Source organism: Ranitomeya imitator, chromosome 6, assembly GCF_032444005.1.
Source record: "Ranitomeya imitator isolate aRanImi1 chromosome 6, aRanImi1.pri, whole genome shotgun sequence".
NCBI lineage: Eukaryota > Metazoa > Chordata > Amphibia > Anura > Dendrobatidae > Ranitomeya > Ranitomeya imitator.
Window position 1 is genome coordinate 432,906,165 of NC_091287.1, and position 23,842 is coordinate 432,930,006.

The 23,842-nt window shown below is 44.2% G+C and overlaps 1 pseudogene; it reads right to left on the reverse strand.

The window, feature by feature from the left end:
- The window catches only part of LOC138641445 (kinesin-like protein KIF20A), a 74,180-nt pseudogene that overhangs the window by 27,542 nt on the left and 22,796 nt on the right, over positions 1 to 23,842 (reverse strand).

The following is a 23,842-nucleotide window of genomic DNA, read 5'->3' on the forward strand; positions in this document are numbered from 1 at the left end:
GGAATAAGGATGTTTTTAGGTTTCCCCTTGGCATAACTACCTCCCAGTTTTCCCTTTTCCTTTACCCTGGGAGGGCTGGGGCTGGGGCTGGGGCTGGGAGGGTCGGAAAAATCGCTTCCTGGGAGGTCTTTGTTCAGGAAGAGTTTTCTTTTTGTCCGTGGCTTTTTCCAGGAGGTCATCTAATGAGGGCACAAACACATAGTCACCCTTAAAGGGAATGGAACAAAGTTTTATCTTTGAAGTGACGTCCCCACTCCACATTTTTAGCCAGAGAGCTCTTCTGGCTGAATTTGTCTGGACTAAAGATCTGGCGGCCACACGGATGCACAACTTTTTCTCCCAATTTAAGGGCATTTTCACATTACAGGTGGCGCATTTGCGTTTAGTAACGGTTCTAGGGGCAGGCTTGACTCCATGAAATGAGAGAGGAAGCGGTGTAAGAAGGTATACTTAAAACTACCTTTAAACGGGACCTATCTCTGCCGCACTGGGTCTTGAGGAGCGCTGGGCTCTGCAGCTGCAGGGCAAGACTAATCCATGCTTACAGCAGGCTTACCTGAGACGTCTTCGCAGCTTATATAGAAAATAAGACTGCACCAGCGCGTGGCAATTAGCCGCCCCTCCCCCTCCGCGGTCCTAGGCAGGCGTGCGAGGGTGCAGGGGGCCTCACACGGTTCGGTAGTCCATAATGCTGGACAGGATATCGCTCCTATGCAGGAGCGCCGACCCGGAAGTAGAGCACCACGTGACTTCCGGGTCGCCGAACAGCGCGCACAGGAGGGGGAGACGCCGGAGAGCTCAGGGAGGCCTCCACGATGGGCTCACCGGTCCGCGTTATCCCCCAAGAGGACGCAGGAGGACCGGGAATGCGGTCCCGAATCCAGAAGAGATGGGAGCATAACAGAGGAGGAAGCCCTGGGGGCCCGACCACCAATGCCCGGCAAAGAAATATAAAACGTACAACTGCAGAGCCAGCCGCGCAGCGCACCAGGAACCTCTCCATGCCCCATGGGGGACAGGAAAGACACTGGTTAATGGGAGGTAGGAGGGGTTTTTAACCTCTTGTGCTTCCTGTCCTCCATTAGGGTATGGAGACAACCTCCTGTGGCTGTCGTGGAAGGCTGCTAGAGAAAATATATTATATATATATATATATATATATATACACAAACACACACACACACACATACATATATATACAGGGGTTGGACAGAATAATGGAAACACCTGGAAACATCAACAAAAGGTAGTTTAATATGGTGTAGGTCCACCTTTTGCGTCAATTACAGCCTCAATTCTCCGAGGTATGGATTCATACAAGGTGTGAATTGTTTCCAAAGGAATATTAGCCCATTCTGCAGTTAAAACACCCTCCAGTTCTTTGAGTGACGATGGTGGCGGAAATCGACGTCTAACTTGAATCTCTAAAATCGCCCATAAATGCTCAATAATGTTGAGGTCTGGGGATTGTGGGGGCCTGATGAAATGCTCAACTTCATTAGAATGTTCCTCGTGCCATGCTTTAATGATTCTAGCTGTATAAATTGGTGCATTATCATCCTGAAAGATGGCGTTCCCCTGCGGGAACAGTGCTTGAACCATTGGATGCCCTTGGTCGCCCAAAATGCCTAAATAATCTCGGCTGTTAATTCTTCCATGAAGGGATATCATTGGCCCGGCGGATCTCCACGAAATAGCACCCCAGATCATCACAGAACCTCCGCCATGTTTTACGGTTGGGAAAAGCACTCTGGATGTAATGCTTCCTTCGGCTGTCTCCAAACGTACACTCAGCCGGAGGTCGGAAATAGGGTAAACGATGATTCGTCTGAGAATATCACATGTTTCCACTGCTCGAGGGACCAATTCTGGAGGTTTCTACACCACTCTAAATGCTTGGAAACAGCGGTTTTCTAACTGCAGCTCTTCCATCTAATCCAGATTTGTGCAGCTCGAAACGAAACGTTTTTGTGGAAACTGGGTTCTGTAGGTGTTCATTGAGCTCCGCAGTGATTTTCGGAGTCATGGTCTTGCGATCCTCTCACAATTTCCTTTAGAGTCCGATGGTCTCTCTCGGTCAACTTCGACTTTCGGCTGGACCTGTGCTTTGCTGCGGACGTTTTTCCTTCTCTTTCAAACGCAGTCATTACTTTGGAGACAGTACAAGTATGTGCACACGTTGCGGATTCTCTGCGGATCCGCAGCGCTTTTTTGAGGTGCAGAAACGCTCCAGATCCGTAATTGATTTACAGTACAATGTAAATCAATGAGAAAAAAAATAATGCTGTGCACAATTTGCGGAAAATCCGCTGCGGAAACGCTGCGGTTTAAAAGAAGCAGCATGTCACTTTTTTGTGAATCTACAGCGTTTTTGTACCCATTCCATTATAGAAAACCACAAGGGTAAAAAAAAACGCAGCAAATCCGCAAGAAAAACGCAGCAAAAATGCACAAAAAACGTTGCAGAACTGCACAAAAAACGTGACAAATCCACAGGTGCGTTTTCTGCCAGGAGAGGCAGAATCCGCACCAGACATTCCTAAGCCTAATCTGCAACGTGTGCACATAGCCTACCTCTTCACACGCCAAGCATTTGGGCACTTTGTTACACTAGCGCTTGCCATACGAGCACCAACAATTTGGCCTCTTTGAAAATCCGAGAGATCCGAGAGATCTGCCATTGGTTTGAGGTTATCAATGTTCTTACAATTATGCAAAACAGTTAATTTACATACACATCACGTAACCCAAATAATCAACTACAAAACATTACCATATGTCACGGTTTGCATGTTTATCACATGTTCGAAGATTATGATGCCAAAATGTTAGGTGTTTCCATTATTTTGTCCAACCCCTGTATATCTCTATCATCACCCTCCCCGAGAGGAAGGAAATACCACTGTGGTACCTGAACCCCAGGGGTGATATACATATGCATACATACAAATACAAACATACATACATACATACGCATATGTATGTATGCATATGTATGTCACCCCAGGGGTTCAGGTACCACAGTGGTATTGCCTTCCTCTCGGGAAGGGTGATGCCATGCCTGGAGACCAGAGGAATCCCTTTGGCAGGTAATCTTGCATGCAACATTTTCTGACTAAAGACCAGAAGGTGGAGCTCTAAACCCGGTTTAAGGGGAACCACCCCGATAAACATTCTGGTCTGGAGGAGGAGTTCTGGTGCAGACGAGAAACAGTGAAGGAGCACAGGAGAACTTAAGAGCTAGAGGAGGGCTGCGATTGGGCCCCTCTAAACTGAGCATAGAAACCGGGCACTGGGAGCCCGAGGCTGTGTGGAATTACAAGTCCCACAGCAGAGCCAGAGGGTAGGAAGCTAAAAGTGACTTGCCCACATAATATCTGAGGTACAGCAACAATTGGAGCCTAGAGTGAACGGCTCAAGTTGCCTACCATGCAGGGACTGTCCCAGGACAGAGAGTAACCACGGACCATGTCAAGACACTATAGGCAGCAAGGTACTAAGTCAGTGCAAAGTGAAAGGCTCCCAAACTGACCTGGCAAAGGGATTTCCTCTTGTCTTCAGGCTGCCTGGACCCCATCGACACCTGTTGCCGATACCCTGGACTGAGGCTGTCCAACATCAGTAAATCAGGTAAAGACTGCAACCCTGTGTCCTCCATTTATTTGTCGGCATACACCATCCCTGCCAAGCACATCCAGGGCCCTGGGGACCCAGCTTCACCTTTGGGAAGCGATACCATCTTGCTGCCATACCATCACCCCCAGAGGACCCCTTTAAATGCCTTTAAGCAGCGTCGGTCACCCCTGACCAAGTACCACAGGTGGCGTCACAAACTTTTATTGCTTTACAACTCCCTTTAAAAACTATCCCTTTTACTTGGGCACCCAGGGCCAAGGATCGGGTCGCTGCCACATGACTACCCCTTTAATTGCGACTGGACCCAGTACCGAGTACCTCACGGTCTTGGCGGGTGAGATATATATATATATATATATATATATATATATATATATATATATATATATATATGGTGAGATAGATTATATAGATAGAGATATAGATAGATAGAGATATAGATATATATATATATATATATCCCCAATAACAGCACATAAAGGGGGAAATATGGAAAAATAACACTACAATAATCCCTGTAAGGCCATAAATCATGAGCCCTACCTGTCCGCGAAGGTTGATACCCTAATAGGCAACAAGGCAACAATTACTAGTAAAGTTCTTGATAGAATTGCGAGAACAGTTTGATTTATATGAGTAAAAACTCAACATTTCTGTATAAGTATATGAGCGTGATGAAAAGCATTCGATTTTCAGGAAACTTCTATCTGATAAGACATGCGTATGTGAATTTTGCTTAAGAAGGCGTGACAACTTTCGAATTGATACATTTCTAATACATTTTTGAGTGGGGGTGCAGAATTATGTACTTTGGTCTAGGGTGTAGAAATGTGTAAATCAGGTCTTGTACACAAAGATCTATAAAGACTTGTATGCTGAAAACATTACATACTTGTGCCACCTTCACCATCTCCTGACTGCTTCTGTAGACCAAGCACAATCTCCAGTTCTTCTATTCTTCGGTCTCTCTCCTGTAGGGATATAATTGTACTAGAGTACATTTCAGATATCAAACACAAAGAGTAAGCCATTTATTCCCAAAAAACACATTGTTTATTCATGAACATAATGTGGCAGTAATAGAAGCCCAAGAAATGACACAGCAAGAAAAGTTGATGTGGAGAGAAACAAATGGAACCACAAATCTGATACAGATGCAAGTATTGTATTGAAAATGCAACTATGCTGAATAGAAAAGACAGTCAGGGTGAAGATGGACTGCAAGCACAAGTTAATCTGTGCACGATTGGAGGACGTGACTGCTGGTTGTACAAAGGGAACCCCCAAACCTCCGGCCACAGCAGCATGTCTGCTGGTTATCACATGGGCAACTAGAGTTATGGTATAAACATCTCACACATGGCAGATGCACCAACCTCAACTTTTTCCTGTTCAGCCTGAAACTCATCTAGTGGAACATAATCCTCTTCGAGTTCTTCTTTTGCTTGTCGATAGGCATGGTTTTTTATGGCTTTCTTGTACATTTCAAGCCTGTTTTCCAGTTGTTCCTCTGTAGTTTCTCTGAAATCCTCAAATCGCTTGCTAGACGCACATGAATAAAATGTAAGGTTCATAGAAATGGATACATCTCAAAATGGTACGAATGAAATAGGATTCCCTATTATTGGTATCTCAAAGTTTCTGGGAAAGCGACATGGATCCCAACATCAATATCGTAAAATGCCCAACTCAACTCCCTTCTGATCCCCCACAGTATGCCCAGACTGAAATTAGTATCCACTTTAATGGCACGGATTTAAGGGGAGAAGCCACCTAGTAAACTACATGGGAAAACACTTGCAGGGTCAAAACAGTCACTTCATCATAGATGAATTCTCCCAAGGAATGCAAGTTTCAAAATGTGGTCACATTTTTTTTCCGGCTCTCTTGGCACCTTAAAGGCTCTAACAAACGGCGCCTGTAAATTATTCCACCATAATTTGCACTCCAAAAGTCAAATAGCGCTCCAACCTTCTGAGCCCTGCCAAGTAGCCAAAAATATGCTGTACGACCACATATAGAGCATTGCCGCACTTGTGAGAAATTACAAGAGAAAATGTGATTCATTTTCTACTCTTTCCCCTTGTGAAAATGAAAGGTTCAAGTTAAATGCAATGGCATTTGCAAACTACTCCAGTCAAATTTGCACTTCAAAAGTCAAATCGCACTCCTGCCCTACCTAATCCTGCCGTGCACAACAACCAGTAGGCTCAAACTACAGAAAAAAAACCCATTCAGGAAGACTTTGCATGATTTGTAATGTCCATTTTCTTCTACTATCCCTTGTGAAAATGAAAGATTTTCGTAGAAGAAAACAATTTTTCATTTCATTCTGCATTCAGTTTTTTTTAAGTGCCTGAATGGTTAAACTTTCTGAATGTAACGAGGGGTTTATTGGTTGATATGAGGTAACTTTTGGGGCTTTCTGATATATAGCCCCTAAACGTGAATAGGTCTTTAAAATATATAGGTTTTTGATGTTTCCATCAAATAAACTGCTGATAAACTTTTAAACATTTTGTCATCACAAAAAATATAAGGACATTAAAAAAATGTTGATGTAAAGTTAACAAATGGGAAATGCCATTTATTAACAGTTGTGTGTGGGAACACAGTTTTAATGACTTATAAACTGTTAACTTTATCAAATGTTCTACAAATTTCAGATATTTTCATGAATAAATGCAAAAAAATATCTACTTAAATTTGCCATCACCTCACCAAATCATGTGTTGAGAGATTTAAAAAATTATAAAATAAATTATATATATATATACACACACACAATCACTGGCACATGTACACAGCTGAGGCATTCAAAAGTTATTACCATATGGAACAACATGTCAGATTTGAAATATGGGGCTTGGTCATCAAAATCCAAACTGGGTGCCATGTTAAATGTTAAATTTTACACTATTCTTGTTCTGCACAAAAAGTGTCAACTTTATTTAGTCTTATTCATTTAGACTTATACGAGTGATTGCGCGCCCTTCAGTTACACCCGATTAAGAACCACGCAATGGGATGTAACCAGGGCCTGACTGGCCATTGGGCAGTTCTGGCAAAAGCCAGAAGGGTCGGTGGCAGTCGTGGGCCGCTCACCAGCGCAGACTCCCCCCCCCAACTGACCCCCCGCCGCCAACGACTCACCCCCCTGCCAGCGCCGCCGCATTAAACTATACTGGCGTCTATGACGCCGGTTCAGTTGAATGCAATGATGGAGGAGAGAGCGTCTGCTGACGATCCCTCTCCCATCATTCCCCGCTCTGCCTGGCGCTGACACTGCGGGTGCGCGATGACGTCATATCATTGCGTACCTGCTGTGTGACCGGGCAGACTGCAGCTGCGGAGACCGGAGCCAGGAGCAGCGCTGGGCACGAGGAGAGGTGAGTGTTTTTTTTTTAATATATCACTGAGTGATAACTGGATTGTGGGGCTATTGGGGGGGGGGGGCGCTGCATTACATTCTATGGGGCCTGTCTGCATTACATTCTATGGGTGGCTGGCTGCATTACATTCTATGGGTGGCTGGCTGCATTACATTCTATGGGGGGGCTGGCTGCATTACATTCTATGGGGGGGCTGGCTGCATTACATTCTATGGGGGGCTGGCTGCATTACATTCTATGGGGTGCTGTATCATTCTATTGAGGGGCTACATTATATTCTATGGGGGTCTGCATTATGCTCTATGAGCGGGCTACCATAAATGATATATGCAGGGGCTGCATTATACTATATGAGGGGGCAGCATTATATTCTCTGGGGGTTACATTGTACTCAGGGGGCTGCAATATATTCTGTGGGGTGGCTGCACTACACTCTGGGTGGCATCATTATACTATATGTGGGCTGCGTTATAATGTATCAAGGACTATGGGGAATACATTATACTATATGAAGAACTATGGGGTGCATTATACTATGGGAAGTGAATTGTACTACATGGATGACAATGACAGGGCATTATACTATATGGAGCACTATGAGGAATGTATTATACTATTTGAAGGACTGAGGAATGGATGAATTGCAGTGTATTTTAATATATGGAGGACTATGTGGAGAGTATTATACTATATGGAGGACTGAGGAGTGTATTATAGTATATGGAGGAAAGAGGAGTGTATTATACTGTATGGAGGACTGAGGAGTGTATCATACTATATGGAGGACTGAGGAGTGTATTATACTATATGGGACTGAGGAGTATTATACTATATGGGACTGAGGAGTGTATTATACTATATGGAGGACTAAGGTGCACATTAACAATATATGGAGGACTATGGGGTGTATTATACTAAACAAGCAAAATGCTGCCTATTCATCGAGTGATTGGATTGTTTGTGTAGGAACAGAAATCCTTGTTCTCAGCAGTACATCACCGGTGTAAACTGTAGTTGTGCTGCTGATAACATGATACTGTATGGGGACAGATTGATCTAATTGTGATTGTTCTGTTCCCTTCATTCTTTCTTAGTTAGTGTAAAGAGGCCGGGAAACAAGCGAACGACTTCAGTATTGTTGATCACACTCGCTTAGCGGCCTGAGATCAGCGCATGTAAATACAGCATAAATATTTCGCAGGGAGACCAGGCAAGGATGATGACAGTTGTACTTAGCACCCGGCGCCTGGGAATAGCGCTAACTCTACTGCTTTTCCCAGCCGCCAGAGCATTTAATTCTGGTATGTGTAATGATTTTTAGGGTTGATGTCAGCTGCGTAATGTCAGCTGCGTAATGCGAGGCCCAGCGACTCTGAAGAGCGGTGACGGTAGTAACAATACCGCTCTTCACAGTCGCCGAGCTCAGCGCAAGACCCAGAATATCTGAAGAGCAGTGACATTACTGATGCCACCGCTCTTCAGAGTCACAGGGTCTCGTGCTGCGCAGCGGAACCAAAAGTGGCTGTAGGCAAAGTTTATGGAGCATCAGAATGAGGTTCCATAGCCTTTGGTCGTCTCAATCCCTTAATTATCTACTAGATCCAGTTATGTAGGTAAAGTAGCAGCTTTTCTTGGTACTGCAGCTAAAAGCAATAAATAGGACCGAACTGTAATGCTGGATGCAGCTGTAATTATATGTTATACTAGCTGAAGAGCCCGGCGTTGCCTGGGCATAGTAAATATCTGTGGTTAGTTATAGCACGTCACTTCTCTTATTTTCCCATCACGCCTCTCATTTTCCCAATCACATCTTTAATTTTCCCCCTCACATCTCTCATTTTCTTCCTCACACCTCTCATTTTCTCCCTCACTCCTCTCATTCCCCCCTAACACTTGTCATTTCGACCTCACATCTGTCATTTTCCGATCACTCCACTATTTTCCCTCACTCCTCTCATTTTGCATTCACACCTTTTCATTTTCACCTCACACCTCTCATTTTCACCTCAGTATATACATGTTTGTCATCTCCCTTATATATAGTATACACCTGTATGTCATCTCCTGTATATAGTATATACCTGTATGTCATCTCCCCTGTATATAGTATATACCAGCTGTGTGTCATCTCCCCTGTATATAGTATATACCTGTATGTCATCTCCTCCTATACATAGTATATACCTGTATGTCATCTCCTATATATAGTATATACCTGTATGTCATCTCCTCCTGTATATAGTATATACCTGTGTGTCATCTCCCCTGTATATAGTATATATCTGTGTGTCATCTCCTCCTGTATATAGTATATACCTGTATGTCATCTTCTATATATAGCCTATACCTGTATGTCATCTCCTCCTGTATATAGTATATACCTGTAGGTAATCTGCTCCTGTATATAGTATATACCTGTATGTCATCTCCTCCTGTATATAGTATGTACCTGTATGTCATCTCCTCTATATAGTATATACCTGTGTGTCATCTCTCCTGTATATAGTATATATCTGTGTGTCATCTCCCCTGTATATAGTATATACCTGTGTGATCTCCTGTATTAGACCTCGTTCACACGTTATTTGCTCAGTATTTTTACCTCAGTATTTGTAAGATAAATTGGCAGTCTGATAAATCCCCAGCCAACATGAAGCCCTCCCCCTGGCAGTATATATTAGCTCACTCATACACATAATAGACAGGTCATGTGACTGACAGCTGCCATATTTCCTATATGGTACATTTGTTGCTCTTGTAGTTTGTCTGCTTATTAATCAGATATTTATTTTTGAAGGATAATACCAGACTTGTGTGTGTTTTAGGGCGAGTTTCGTTTGTCAAGTTGTGTGTGTTGAGTTGTGTGTGGCGACATGCATGTAGCGACTTTTGTGAGATGAGTTGTGTGGCAACATGCGTGTAGCAACATTTTGTGTGTCGAGTTGCATGTGACAGGTTAGTGTAGCAAGTTGTGTGCAGCAAGTTTTGCGCATGGCGAGTTTTGCGCGTGGCGAGTTTTATGTGTGGTGCCTTTTGAGTATGTGCAAGTTTTGTGTGAGGCAACTTTTGCAGGTGTTGCAACTTTTATGCATGTGGCAATTTTTCCGCGTGTGCAAGTTTTGCGTGTGGCGAGTTTTCCATGAGGTGAGTTTTGCACTTGTGGCGAGTTTTGCATGAGCCTAGTTTTTGCATGTGGCGAGTTTTGCGCGTGGCGAGTTTTGAGCGGCGACTTTTGTGTTTCGACTTTTATGTGGCGAGGTTGGTGTATGTGTGGTGAAATGTGTGCTGAGGGTGGTATATGTGTTCAAGCACATGGTAGTGTGTGGCGCATTTTGTGTGTGTGTTCATATCCCCGTGTGTGGCGAGTATCTCATGTCGGGGCCCCACCTTAGCAACTGTACGGTATATACTCTTTTGCGCCATCGCTCTCATTCTTTAAGTCCCCCTTGTTCACATCTGGCAGCTGTTAATTTGCCTCCAACACTTTTCCTTTCACTTTTTCCCCATTATGTAGATAGGGGCAAAATTGTTTGGTGAATTGGAAAGCGCGGGGTTAAAATTTCACCTCACAACGTAGCCTATGATGCTCTCGGGGTCCAGACATGTGACTGTGCAAAATTTTGTTGCTGTAGCTGCGACGCCTCCAACACTTTTCCTTTCACTTTTTCCCCATTATGTAGATAGGGGCAAAATTGTTTGGTGAATTGGAACGCGCGGGGTTAAAATTTCGCCTCACAATATAGCCTATGACACTCTCGGGGTCCAGACGTGTGACTGTGCAAAATTTTGTGGCTGTAGCTGCGACGGTGCAGATGCCAATCCCGGACATACACACATACACACACACATTCAGCTTTATATAGTAGATAGTCGTGTTACACTCCCCTCACTTCTTGTAACTTACAAGTGTACAAAGATATTATACAGTCACCATGTGACAAGTGGGCCTGTGTACCTTCAAATGCCAGGGCTGAATTTTAGTCCCAGTCCGGCCCTGGGTGGAACCATGCAGCAGACTAACCTCACAATGGGGTGTACCCACGCACCAGACTGGCATATGTGCAGACTAATTGCAAACAAATACCTGTTGTACCTGCCAGTCCTACCTTGTGTTTGAAAAAGCTCTGTAGTTAATACTGTTCGGGTAGAGCTATCCGATAGCGCCATCTATGAAGAAAGTGAATGGGTAGAGCTATCCCATAGCCCTATTCCTAAAGGAAATTAATGGGTAGAGCTATCCAATAGCGCTATTCCTCAGTGTTCCTGAGCGTAAGCTATTTCACATGGTTGAGCGCACTTGGGATCTGCCCCCAAGGCCCTGCCCATGCCCAATGTTTGGTCCGCACACCGCGGCTAGGAGTTAGTCCCGCTTTTGTCTACAACTTTTTTTTGGCTTTTACAATTGTTAATAAGCTTAATAAAAGACTTTTGTACATACAGTTGACAGTAAACCATTTGTCAACATTAGGAATAAGTTTACCTTGCTTCTGTGTCTCAAATATTTTGACCCTTATTTGTTGGCTTTTCCTTCCCCTGGAGAAAGCCACATATAACTGCACGTGTGAAAACACTGGGAGAGGTAAATTCCTACAATATCCAAGGAATGTCCCTGAGATTTATTGCTGTGCATTGTAAAAGCCAACACGACAGGAAACTGACACCGTCACATCTGGACTGGCAAGTTTTTATCTTTGGAAATCAGGTCAATTCTTGGAATAAGAACTGTTTGACCCTTTGCTTTTCCATTTAAAGCAAAGGCATGAATAACGTTTGCTTTTAAGCTTTTCACATAAAGCCTTGTGCCATTACAAAGGCCACGCTTTCTGTTAAGATTACGTAGGAGCATAATTACAGCTCCTGGTTTCAGCTTTAGTTCATGAGGATGCATCCCAGTGGGATTCAAAGAGTTAAAACCTACAGGGTAATCTGTGAGAATCACACCCTCCTCTTCTACAATTGTGTTGACAGAGCGATATGTTGAGTGTTCCACCTTGAACTTGACTAAGAATCATTCAATGGAGTAAGAATTGCTATATTGTCAATTGCTTCTACCATTGCATCAGTAATCTCAATTGAGTTGCCAAAAATAGCTGTAATTAAAATCACCCTCTTCAATAAAAGAATTCGGGGCCATATACATTTGACAACTCGCCATTGCCAAGTTTCAGTGACCATGAGTTGTACTCAACTTCGACCTGAGACAGTCTCATATTCTATTGTGACTGGAACCGTGAAAACGGATTCCAGGATTTTGAGTATTTAATGATTTACTGTACAATTTGGGCTCTTTTTCCACCTTCCACTATTGGTAGAGTTTGACAAAGGTCACCACCGTTTATGAAAACTTTTCCACCAAATGGTCTTATTTTTCCACATATGTCTTGGAACAAATTATCCACAGCGTTCATATTAAAACAGGGAGTCATTGTTACTTCGTCCCAAATAACGACAGATGACTCCCTAAGCTCCTTTGCTTGAAGTGAGGGAGACTTAATTTTTGAAACTGTGGTCTCATTTGTTGTAATTCCAAGGCCAAACTTGGAACGGTAGGTGCTAACATTTTGTAGTAATGTAGTCACCAATCCAGTGGAGGCTACTGAGCAAATAGACTTCTTTTCTGCTTGTAGTGTCTTGTGCCCTCCTGGGCCATACAGAAAAAAAAAGTGTGAGCTAGTGTCGTCTGGTTGTGATGCAACATTGACTACTTGCATAATTGCATCGAAAGCTGATTTCTGAGCTTGATTAAGCATAGCTTTCAATTGCTCAGCCTCCTGCTTTATTACAGCATAATTCAGTTGGTCCAGTATTTCACCTGGAACATTTACTGGATTTGGCAATCCATAGTCAGCACAGGACTTTTTATTGCTTAAGACCACTTGATTAATAATCACAAAAAGCCAGTTGCTCAGCAATTTCTGGAGTATACCGCTTGATGTAATCCTCAAAAATCAGTTTTATATTTTTGCCATAATGCCAATGGTTTAGCTGGTTCCCCATATACACAAATTATAGCAAATAATTCACGAAGTTGGTAGGGCATTTGAAAAGTGATTGCATTCATTATACCGTCTTCCCATTGGGAATCGTCTTCCAAAAGATGAAGATCAATGCGCGCATTTTTATACGTGTCATGTACGACTCCATTGACAGTCCTTAAAGGGACTCTGCCACCTGAATTTGGAGGGAACAATTTTCAGCCATAGGGGCGGGGTTTTCGGTTGTTTGATTCACCCTTTCCTTACCCGCTGGCTGCATGCTGGCTGCAATATTGGATTGAAGTTCATTCTCTGTCCTCCATAGTACACGCCTTGGATGGGAATAGAAGTGGTTATGTCATTGCATCACACTTTCTGTGAAGAAAGCGAATTTGAACAGTTTAGTTTTCACTTTTGAGGTGAACTCTGATGTTCCTATTAAATGGGGGTTCACCCATTGCATTTTGATAAATTATAGGTACTTCACTGCACCTTGGTGCATTGTAGCGCCTCTGGTCGTCATTGTAGTCATTTATAATTCACATTGTTATTTCGAGTGGATCGCAATTTTCTAATTCAGCAATCCTCTCTTCCTCCATTTCAAATTCCCTCATCATTGTCAAGGCTCTTGCGAGTGGGTTAATTGCTTTCATTTTCTCTCCAAGAGAGGATATCGGTGCTGGGAGGCACTTTTTATTTACTTGACTTCTTGTACTTAATGCTTCTTCACTGTCCAAGATATAAATCTGGGCAAACTTTGGAGTACAACCCACAGCAGGATGCAATGGGGCAGTTCTGTGGTAAATTTATCCATGAATTCGAAAACCGTATAGACCATGCCCAGGAGGTGGCGCTACTTGTGCTCCCATTGATGCCAAAGCAAGCGAGCTATTGTATTGCCTTAGATTAGCCATAAAGTTATTGTAGTGCTAATGCTCTCCTTTCATCAACTTGACTAATTGATCATCCATACGAATGGGACGTAATTGGATGCGCCATCTCTTGCAGCAGGAAGGGAATGTTTTGTCCTGCGCCATTTCGTTTTTGAAATTTTTAGATTGGCAGAACTTGCATCGAAATGTCAGTTCGCCAGTATAGTGTTCTTCAATACGTGTCTCATCAATTTGATTAAGAAGTCCTTTAGCGGCAAATATACTTGCCGTCAAGTGGCTCTTGCATTTTGGACACGTATTCTATCTTGTTCTCTTTTTTGTGAAATATGTGTATCACTTTGTGCATTGCGTGTTGCTCGTTGTCGTGCAGCATTAGATGCTCTACGGGATTCAGTTAGTTCATTCGTTTCTCTTGCTCTGGCCTGCCTCTGTCGGGCTGCATCAACAGTTCTTCGACAATTTTGTTCGTCTTCTGTTTCATTAAGACGCAGGATATGCATCCATATGCAATTCACTTCTCTACGTGCAGCAGAGCGCTCAATTTGATCCATCTTTGCAATGTTGCCTCACAATGTTTCCTCACAGTGTTGACTTACAGGCAAACATTCAAAAAAGGCTTATGCCTTAACTCACCACCAGGGAGAGCTCCTCTCCTTAGGCATCAATGGCTACGCCCAGGCAGTTAGCTGCTAGTGGTAGTAACTATGGATACCCAAAGTTACTGTTCAGCTGTGGATGACTCATTGTGCACATTCACACGGACACGTCCAAATTAGGTATATTGATTTCGATAGACTTGAATGAGCCCCAGGTCCGGCATTAGGGCCCTCTCCTCCAGGAGCCCCAGCCAGTGGCATGCCACTAATAGTGGCACACCACAAAGCCGCTATGGGGCCCGCGAGTAAGAGGGGCCCGGACACCATTCCCCCCCACATTGTGCATTCAACTTATCGCCATCACAGATGCTGATAGAGTTGAAAGCAGTGTTGGAGGACAGAGTGTCAGATAACACTTCCAACCCCATCATTTCCCTGTGCCTCTGACACAGCGAGTCAGTTGCAGGGACTACATTATACTCTATGAGGCCTATGAGGAGACTATATTATACCCTATGAGGGGGAGGCTACATTATACTGTGTGGGGCTGCATTATACTCTGAGGGGGCTACAATATACTGCGTGTGGGGCTACAATATACTCTGAGGGGGGGCTACATTATACTGTGTGGGGCTGCATTATACCCTGAGGGGGCTGTAGTATACTCTATGAGGGGGCTACATTATACTCTATGTGAGGCTGCATTATACTCTGTCAAGGACCATGGGTAATGCATTATAATATATGTATTATATGGGACCTGCATTATACTGTATCAAGGACTATATGTGTCCATCATTCTTCCTCAGCCAGACTAAAGAGGCTGGGAAACAAGCGTCAAATGACTTCATTATTGTTGATTACACTCGCTTAGCGGCCTGAACTCCATGCATGTATATACAACAGAAATGTTTCTGTGTGATGGTGCAATATGTGGGGCCCCACTTTAAACTTTTGCCCATTGCCCCACTTTATTTAAAACTGGTCCTGGTAAGCCCTTGTTTATTCCAGGAAAAGTTGAAGGTTTCACAGTTGCCATTTTTTGCGTTAACGCATTTCAAGAATATTTGTGAGTTCCACAAAGGAACTTGAACATGCAGCACTCTGACAGTGGATCATCTCAGTCTGTTAGTGATTTACTTACAGACCTCCCATTAGACCGCCTCTGGTAGGATTTAGTAGGTTTTAGTACATAGACTCATTGGCACCCAGATAGGCAGCATATGAGGAGTTTAACTTCTGGCATCAAACATGGATGTGATCCCAGTAGTTGCAGGTGGAGCTCAGTTGTAGATTACTACTGGCTCCCACTGCAGATGTCACAGACACAACTCTTGTGCCCATGCCATCTGCAATGGGAGCAAGCTGTAGTCTACTCTAATGAAAACTAGATCTGATGCCAGAAGCCCAAATCCTTATATGTCACTCATTGGGGCTAATTCACACGACCTTATACCAGCAGTATGGGACATGCTAAAGTTCCAATTGCTAGCATGACATAACTGCATGATATATATCTAGGAGAGCCTGTTAGTTAAAGACAGACATGTTTTTGTACTGGAAATTACAGTCAAAATTTTGTCTGGAACTATGGCTTCTACAAAGTTGTGCAAACACCTTTCTGATAAGGGTATGTTCCCACGGTCAGTAAATGCTACGGGTTGGACACTGTACATTTGCAGTATCCAACCTGCAGCGTCCAGATGTTAAAGCATAGTGGATGGGATTTCAAGAAATCTCATGCCCACTATGCGTGCACCGAAACCCACAGCTCAACTGCGGAGACTGACATATGGAGACGTGAGTCTCCGCAAGATAAATCTCATCCATACAATGTATTTGACTTCGTGATTCCACACGGTTCAGTGAACACATGCGGAATCACCTGCATTCAATAGCCGGCAGCGCTTTGGACACAGCGGACATGTGCTGCGTCCAAAGCGCTGCCAATTACGGACCGCCTGCATGTACCCCAAAAGGAGGGAAAGGCTTTAGTCAATGATTAATCAGGCTGTGGAGAGGGGTGAAAGGATTTGAGTTATTAGGCATCTCTTATAGGGTGTAGATGGGAGGAGAGAATCTAATCCTTCATGAGTTGTAGAAGAGACAAGCACTCCAGAAATTAACCTGAACTAAAACCAAACTGATATTGAATACAACAGCACCCTGGACAGACAGACCTCACATACAGCACATGCGATATTGGGAGGGATAAGTCTTCAAGAGAAAAGTCCAATGCTAGGAACAGGCTGCAAACAATATATCGAGGTCTTGATTATATAATGAAACTTAATTAAAAGGGTAACTACTCAGATGTAAAAAAATATTTTTCCATTTCAGTAACTTAATTAAAATAAAATTCCTACTCTCTAGAATGCCATACTTATATTAAATTGCAAGTGTCTATTACAATATTAGTAGACGGTATTATGGCTAGAAATTGGGTAACGGGTGATTTTATTTGGCCGCATATCTGAATATATTGGCAGTATGGCATCGGAGAGGAGTAGATGCAAGTATTGGTTACGTCGACGAATGCTGGTTTTTCCATTAATACATGTTATCATAATTCCATCTGCCGCTCGCATAGCATTTAGCATTATTTAGAGAAAAAAAAAAAAAAACTCCTTTACCTCCAAGTCTCATCAAGTTGTACCATCTGCTGATACATCGCTTCCCCCATCTCTTTTCTTATCTGCATTTCCAGCAGCAATTTGTTTTGCCTCTCAGACATTAGCTTCTCTTTCAGTTCTTCAATTTTTCTCAAGAGATCCTGTAAGATTAAGGGTACCGTCACACAGTGGCATTTTGATCGCTACTACGGCACGATTTGTGACGTTCCAGCGATCTCGCTGTGTCTGACACGCTCCTGCGATCAGGGACCCCGCTGAGAATCGTTACGTCATAGCAGATCGTTTGAAACTTTCTTTTGTCGTCTAGTGTCCCGCTGTGGCGGCATGATCGCATGGTGTAACAAAGGTGTGCACGATATTGTATACGATGTGCGCATAGTAACCAATGGCTTCTACATCGCACATACGTCATGAAATTATCGCTCCAGCGTCGTACATTGCAAAGTGTTACAGTAGTCTACGACGCTGGAGCGATATTGTTACGATGCTGGAGCGTCACAGATCGTGCCGTCGTACCGATCAAAATGCCACTGTGTGACGGTACCCTAAGAGAAGTGTGCGAACTACAGACAGCTTTAGAGATCGTACAAAAAACAGCTTGAGGCTGCCTTCCAAGTGTTCCTCCAGAATTACATATAGCCTGTACACATGCGCTGAAAACCAGACAGATCCAATAACCGTTCCACCATAGCGACACATAGCCATCTTATATCTTGGACATGGCATAATGGAGATTAGGAAAAGGAGATTCATAGTATTTTGCTTTTTGCCCTTATCAGATTGGGGTGGCATTACTGAGGCAGAAGTTTAGGTAGGGGCATTACTTAAGTAACATTAGACAATAATTACCTCTGAACTCAGGATTGACATATCAATTTCCTCATCTTCATTATCAGAAAGAAGATCCTCCACTGACACGTCAGCATCGTCTTCTGTTAGAACCTTGCCATCTTTGCCAACAATTCTTGGGTTCATGAAATCAAAGCTTCGGGGCTGAATTGACTGAACAACCTAAAATTGAACATACACGATTACAATTTCATAAGCGAACACTACAAAACACATTCTATCAATACAATTGTTCAACTCTAGCCAATACTTCTGAAGGGTGTCAAGTTATACAATCTAAAGTTACATAATACAGTAACCAATTCAAGCAATATATCCTGCTGCGGGGACATAACTTTAATAGGTGAAAAGGATGCAATCGCACAAGGGCCCTAGAGTAGAGGGACCAAATGGTCCTTTGGACCCATGTGAGAAGACTATTACTATTAAAGACCTGCGATGGATGGGGGCCCGAAAAATGTTGCATTGGGGCCCATGAACTTCAAGTTACGCTGTATTTAGAAACTTGTTGAAAAGCAAAATAATAAAATATATATATAATTAGAGCAGCACAAAGAAAAAGTCCGGGTGCAGAGCCCCCCAGGCAAATACCAAACCGCAATTATAAAAAAAGAAAAGATTGAGGCAGCACACCGTTTGTAGTGAAGAAAGAGCTTATTTAATCAGCCCAGAAAGCGCCGTTTCGGTTCCAACAGGAACCTCTCAATATAAACATACATATATACACACACACACACACACACACAGTATATCACAAAAGTCAGTACACCTTCCATTTTTATATACCGTATTTTTCGGACCACAAGACGCACTTTTTTTCCTCCAAATTTGAGAGGAAAGTGTGGGTGCGTCTTATGGTAGGGATGTAACGTGGGGAGGGGGCAGCAGCAAGTGGGATCGCACTGGGAGGCAGGAGGCAGAAAAATGTCCCTGTCAGGCTTCAGCGAAACTACATGGTCCCGATCATTAAAGTGCAGTAAATATTCATTAACTGCTTCCCCGCCCACCTGTCAGCTGAGCAGTGAGTTGGGAGCAGCAAATGAATACTCCTTCACAGGGACACACATGGTTTCTCCAGCACTGGATTCCTGCAGGGAGATCTGTGTGTCTGGTGGAGTAGGCAGCAGCAGGGGCCAGAGGGGACAAGATCCCTGCATACCTGGCTGCCGGGGCTGTGCTGGATGCTGAGTGCTCCAGCACAAGGACCTGTGTGATGTCATGAAGAGGTCGGGCTGGAGCATCACATTGCAGCACAGGGCGCTCCCTCTTCTGATGTCATCACAGGTCCTGCAGACACCACACTACAATCTGCAAGCTTACTCCTGTGCTGTGGAGAGGCAACAAGAGGGAGCGCTCTCTGGTGTCATGGGATGGGATGCTCCAGCATTTTACCTCACCACAGTGTGGCTGGCTGCCACAATTAAAAGGTTAGTCACTACACACAATAAAGCACTCTGCCACTTCTGTGGTGAACTATAACTCTCAGAATGCCATAGGTTCTGCAGGACATGCTGGGAGTTATAGTTCTCCCAGTGGGATCTCAAAGCAGCACTTCAGTGTTATTTTTCAGTGCTGTAGTGGTGCTTTAAATATAAGCCCTGTGCCCCCATTCTTATACTCACCCTCCAGCATCTTCATACAGTACTTTACAGACACCACACTGGTCCCGTAACTTCCAACATAATAGCATACTGTTATGAACAGGTAATTCAGAACCACAATGGACCTTGAAGTTCAGAGCACACAAAGTGACCTGACAATTACCAAAAACATAGGACGAGCTCTGAGACGTGGGAACTCTGCTGACCGCAATCCCTAATCCTATCACACCACACTAGAGGTAGCCGTGGATTGCGCCTAATGCTCCCTATGCAACTCGGCACAGCCTGAGAAACTAACTAGCCCTGAAGATAGAAAAATAAGCCTACCTTGCCTCAGAGAAATTCCCCAAAGGAAAAGGCAGCCCCCCACATATAATGACTGAGTAAAGATGAAAATACAAACACAGATGAAACAGATTTAGCAAAGTGAGGCCCGACTTACTGAATAGACCGAGGATAGGAAAGATAGCTTTGCGGTCAACACAAAAACCTACAAACAACCACGCAGAGGGGCAAAAAGACCCTCCGCACCGACTAACGGTACGGAGGTGCTCCCTCTGCGTCTCAGAGCTTCCAGCAAGCAAGAAAAACCAATATAGCAAGCTGGACAGAAAATATAGCAAACAAAAGTAACACAAGCAGAACTTAGCTTATGCAGGAAAGGCAGGCCACAGGAACAATCCAGGAGGAAGCAAGACCAATACTAGAACATTGACTGGAGGCCAGGATCAAAGCACCAGGTGGAGTTAAATAGAGCAGCACCTAATGACAACCTCATCACCTGAGGAAGGAAACTCAGAAGCCGCAGTACCACTCATCCACCAAAGGAAGCTCATAGAATGAACCAGCCGAAGTACCACTCTCGACCACAGGAGGGAGCTTGGCCACAGAATTCACAACAGTACCCCCCCTTGAGGAGGGGTCACCGAACCCTCACCAGAGCCCCCAGGCCGACCAGGATGAGCCACATGAAAGGCACGAACCAGATCGGCAGCATGGACATCAGAGGCAAAGACCCAGGAATTATCTTCCTGACCATAACCTTTCCACTTAACCAGATACTGGAGTTTCCGTCTCGAAACACGAGAATCCAAAGTCTTCTCCACTATATACTCCAATTCCCCTTAAACCAAAACCGGGGCAGGAGGATCAACAGATGGAACCATAGGTGCCACGTATCTCCGCAACAATGACCTATGGAATACGTTATGGATGGAAAAAGAATCTGGAAGAGTCAAACGAAAAGACACAGGATTAAGAACCTCAGAAATCCTATATGGACCAATGAAACGAAGCTTAAATTTAGGAGAGGAAACCTTCATAGGAATATAACGAGATGACAACCAAACCAAATCCCCAACACGAAGTCAGGGACCCACACAGCGCCTGCGGTTAGCAAAACGTTGAGCCTTCTCCTGGGACAAAATCAAACTGTCCACTACATGAGTCCAAATCTGCTGCAACCTATCCACCACAGTATCCACACCAGGACAGTCCGAAGACTCAACCTGCCCTGAAGAGAAACGAGGGTGGAACCCAGAATTGCAGAAAAATGGCGAAACCAAAGTAGCCGAGCTGGCCCGATTATTAAGGGCGAACTCAGCCAAAGGCAAAAAGGACACCCAATCATCCTGATCGGCAGAAACAAAACATCTCAGATATGTTTCCAAGGTCTGATTGGTTCGTTCAGTCTGGCCATTTATCTGAGGATGGAAAGCCGAGGAAAAAGACAAATCAATGCCCATCCTAGCACAAAAGGCTCGCCAAAACCTCGAAACAAACTGGGAACCTCTGTCAGAAACGATGTTCTCCGGAATGCCATGTAAACGAACCACATGCTGGAAAAACAATGGCACCAAATCAGAGGAGGAAGGCAATTTAGACAAGGGCACCAAATGGACCATCTTAGAGAAGCGATCACAAACCACCCAAATGACCGACATTCTTTGAGAGACGGGGAGATCCGAAATAAAATCCATAGAGATGTGTCCAAGGCCTCTTCGGGACCGGCAAGGGCAAAAGCAACCCACTGGCACGAGAACAGCAGGGCTTAGCCCGAGCACAAATCCCACAGGACTGCACAAAAGAACGCACATCCCGCGACAGAGACGGCCACCAAAAGGATCTAGCCACCAAATCTCTGGTATCAAAGATTCCAGGATGACCAGCCAACACTGAACAATGAACCTCAGAGATAACTTTATTCGTCCACCTATCAGGGACAAACAGTTTCTCCGCTGGGCAACGGTCAAGTCTATTAGCCTGAAATTTTTGCATCACCCGCCGCAAATCAGGGGAGATGGCAGACAAAATTACCCCCTCTTTGAGAATACCCGCCGGCTCAGGCAAACCCGGAGAATCGGGCACAAAACTCCTAGACAGGGCATCCGCCTTCACATTTTTAGAGCCCGGAAGGTACGAAACCACAAAGTCAAAATGGGAGAAAAACAGCGACCAACGAGCCTGTCTAGGATTCAACCGTTTGGCAGACTCGAGATAAGTCAAGTTCTTGTGATCAGTCAAGACCACCACGCGATGCTTAGCTCCTTCAAGCCAATGACGCCACTCCTCGAATGCCCACTTCATGGCTAGCAACTCTCGATTGCCAACATCATAATTTCGCTCAGCAGGCGAAAATTTCCTGGAAAAGAAGGCGCATGGTTTCATCACCGAGCAATCAGAACTTCTCTGCGACAAAACAGCCCCTGCTCCAATTTCGGAAGCATCAACCTCGACCTGGAACGGAAGCGAAACATCTGGTTGGCACAACACAGGGGTAGAAGAAAAACGACGCTTCAACTCCTGAAAAGCTTCCACAGCAGCAGAAGACCAATTGACCACATCAGCACCCTTCTTGGTTAAATCAGTCAATAGTTTAGCAATACTAGAAAAATTAGCGATGAAGCGACGATAAAAATTAGCAAAGCCCAGGAACTTCTGCAGACTCTTCAGAGATGTTGGCTGAGTCCAATCATAAATGGCCTGAACTTTAACAGGGTCCATCTCGATAGTAGAAGGAGGAAAAATGAACCTCAAAAATGAAACCTTCTGAACACCAAAGAGACACTTTGACCCCTTCACAAACAAAGAATTAGCACGCAGGACCTGGAACACCATTCTGACCTGCTTTACATGAGATTCCCAATCATCCGAGAAGACCAAAATATCATCCAAGTATACAATCAGGAATTTATCCAGGTACTCTCGGAAGATGTCATGCATAAAGGACTGAAACACTGATGGAGCATTAGAAAGCCCGAATGGCATAACCAGGTACTCAAAATGGCCTTCGGGCGTATTAAATGCAGTTTTCCATTCATCGCCCCGTTTAATACGCACAAGATTATACGCACCACGAAGATCTACCTTGGTGAACCAACTAGCCCCCTTAATCCGAGCAAACAAATCAGACAGCAGCGGCAAGGGGTACTGAAATTTGACCGTAATTTTATTTAGAAGGCGGTAATCAATACAAGGTCACAGCGAACCATCCTTCTTGGCCACAAAAAAGAACCCCGCTCCCAATGGCGACGATGACGGGCGAATATGACCCTTCTCCAAAGACTCCTTCACGTAACTCCGCATAGCGGCGTGCTCAGGTACAGATAAATTAAACAGTCGACCCTTAGGAAACTTACTACCAGGAATCAAATCGATAGCACAATCACAATCCCTATGCGGAGGTAGGGCATTGGACTTGGGCTCATCGAATACATCCCGGTAATCAGACAAAAACTCTGGGACCACAGAAGAGGTGGATGACGAGATAGACAGAAATGGAACATCACCATGTACCCCCTGACAACCCCAGCTGGACACAGACATTGATTTCCAATCTAATACTGGGTTATGGACTTGTAGCCATGGCAACCCCAACACGACCACATCATGCAGATTATGCAACACCAGAAAGCGAATATCCTCCTGGTGCGCAGGAGCCATGCACATGGTCAGTTGGGTCCAATACTGAGGCTTATTCTTGGCCAAAGGCGTATCATCAATTCCTCTCAATGGAATAGGACACTGCAAGGGCTCCAAGACAAACCTACAGCGCCTAGCAAACTCCAAGTCCATCAAATTCAGGGCAGCGCCTGAATCCACAAATGCCATGACAGAATAGGAAGACAAAGAGCAGATCAAACTAACGGACAAAAGAAATTTCGACTGTACCGTACCAATGGTGGCGGACCTAGCGAACCGCTTATTGCGCTTAGGACAATTGGAGATAGCATGAGTGGAATCACCACAGTAGAAACACAGCCCATTC